Source organism: Buceros rhinoceros, unplaced genomic scaffold, assembly GCF_000710305.1.
Source record: "Buceros rhinoceros silvestris isolate BGI_N320 unplaced genomic scaffold, ASM71030v1 scaffold598, whole genome shotgun sequence".
Lineage (NCBI taxonomy): Eukaryota > Metazoa > Chordata > Aves > Bucerotiformes > Bucerotidae > Buceros > Buceros rhinoceros.
This window is the reverse complement of record NW_010428365.1, coordinates 65579-68103: the sequence shown is the minus strand read 5'-3', so window position 1 is coordinate 68103 and position 2525 is coordinate 65579.

Sequence of the window (2525 nt, the reverse complement as noted above, 5' to 3'; positions counted from 1 at the left end):
TTTCCCATGTAGGGACAGTAAGGTCTTGCTCAGTTCAAAGAGGTGTTTGTTCGCGTTGCTGATGGTGAGTCCCGGGGTGGCCCTCGCTGAGGGGGCAGTCTAAGCAAGAGTTTAAATGCTGAGCTGAAAGACTCTTGTCGCCTCTCTTGTGCTGGTTGGTGATCAGTAAATGCAAGATAATTACTTAAATATTTACAAGACTTGCTATTAAGATTTGCAGTCCCCATGTGCTGCTGTAAAAGCTGCTCCTTTCATTTTCCAGTTCCTGTCACACAGATGGATACCCATGGTTTTGTTTGGTACTGTGATCACCGCATTATAAAGATGATGATACAGTAACCTAGATGTAATTCTATTTGCTGTGGGTTTTAGAGAAGAAAAAAAGAAGAATCCACTTGAATTTTTTTCACAATTGAGTTGTAGCAAATTATGTTAGGAGTTTGTGACTTTTAAATGTGTAATTTTTGGTCAGGTGACCTAAATTCTAGTTTTGTTGTTAGGTCAGACTAGCTTTGTCCTCTTTTGTAGCTATGAGCTGCCAAATCAAGAGTCTTTCAAGCTTTGTTTTAGAGGCTAAATAATCAGAGCTTAAGTCTTCTTCCCTGCAAGTACCATAGTTTTCCCTGCCTTGCTAGATCTCAGATGTAAGCCAATATAAAAGCAATTCAAAGAAGTGAAAGATTTTCCTTTGTGAGCTTGTGCCTCAGTTTCTACCTTCTTGAAACCACACTGCTGTTTCCACACCGGTGTGCCTAAAAATAAGCACTGCATCAGGACGTGTTGGAAAAAAATAAAATTATATTGTTTGTTGGGGAAAACGCAATAATTTTAAAAATGGATTCCTCTGTTTTATTGTGCACCCACACCGGTGTGCCTAAAAATAAGCACTGCATCAGGACGTGTTGGAAAAAAATAAAATTATATTGTTTGTTGGGGAAAACGCAATAATTTTAAAAATGGATTCCTCTGTTTTATTGTGCACCAAAAAAAAAAAAAAAGAGGAAAAAAGTCAGGGTTTTTAAAATAGTGTTTTAGCCAGTGCACAGTGTTTGCAATGATGCATTAGTTTAGACCGTAGTGGATCACAAGGACAGTTGGGTCAGTGGAAAATTCAGGAAAAACCAGAGTGTTTTAAAGTGCTTTATTTATCAAGGGCATATACTGCAGTGACATTTCTATCTGCATTGAAAGATGCAGAGAGAAGTAGCTGTGATGGGGGGGGAGGATCGTACAAAAGGCAGCTTTATTAAAAATAGTCTCTGATGGAATCATTAAACATAGTGTGAAAAATGGCTGGGTGCAGTACTTTATTTACATGTACTTTATTTAAATTAATTTCAAGTTGATAAATACTGTGCTATAAAGTAATGAAGAGGCTTAAGGGTTCCGGGGAAGTATGCAGATCCTAAGTTCGCACATGGAATTACTACATGTATATGGAAATTGTCCCCAGCTTTACGCAAAAAATGTTGTAGCCAAGCATTCACGCTATACAAACACGACTATGCTTTATAAAGCCTCGTTCTTCAATGATGGAATGTGTAGTCAGGAAGGTAGTGCCTAGGGTGCCTTAATCTAATTAAAAAGGGGCTGTTTAGAGCATTACCCTAACTAGTCAGTCAGTATTACCATGTATTTTATCTTGACTTGCCTGCTGTGGGCATCCTTACTTTTTCAAGCAGTAAGATTGAAAATTCTTTCTGCTTTGCACTTGCGCCTTGTTTTTCTTTCCTAATCAGTGGTTCAGATGAGCTTTCCTCCCTCTGAGTTGAAAGCTGAGAAGTTAGGAGCTGTTTCATTAGGATGTGGTCAGACACTGATGCGAGGACTAGAAAGTTTTTCTTGTACTGAGGAGCCGGCACACGTTTGAAAGCTAGCCTGATGCCCGCATCCCTGATTGTGGTCTCATGTCTGCTGGGTCAGCTCTTCGAAGTCAAGGCTTGGCGTGAGCTCTTTTCATCTTGGTTTTCTTCTCTTACCTTGGTGGACCCACATACGGTCCTGGAGTACCATGCTGAGAAAAAGCGCATTTGCTGAACTGTGCAATTTCTTTGCCCTCTGGTTAAAGTCGGAAGAGGTAATCCCGATTTCTTCTGGTGTGATAGAGAACACCTTTAGGCCAGTTAAATCTAATAGATTGTTGATGCTTTCCTTTTCTTCCCACCTTATGAAAGAAACCATAGTAAACATTTTTTTGGAGATGAGTTTCCGGACAGTTCAGGTTTTAAGAAATAAACATTCCAGAATCAGTCATAGTAGAAAATGAAGCTTTTGGAGAGAGCAAAATTTGAGATGCAGGCAAGTGGTGCCTTGTCCTATGTTCCGTATGTGCAGTCTGTGGTGCAGTAATTGGGAAATTAAATTTGGCAGCACAGGAATGGCGGGTGTTTGCTTTCATGTACTAAGTGGATAGGAGATAGCAGCATTCATACTGGTTTTCTGTTTGTGTACTATTTCTATAGTAAGCCTGTTACTGTGCAGTTGGAGGTGCACAGATGTGTTTCAACTTGATTACTGAAAATTAT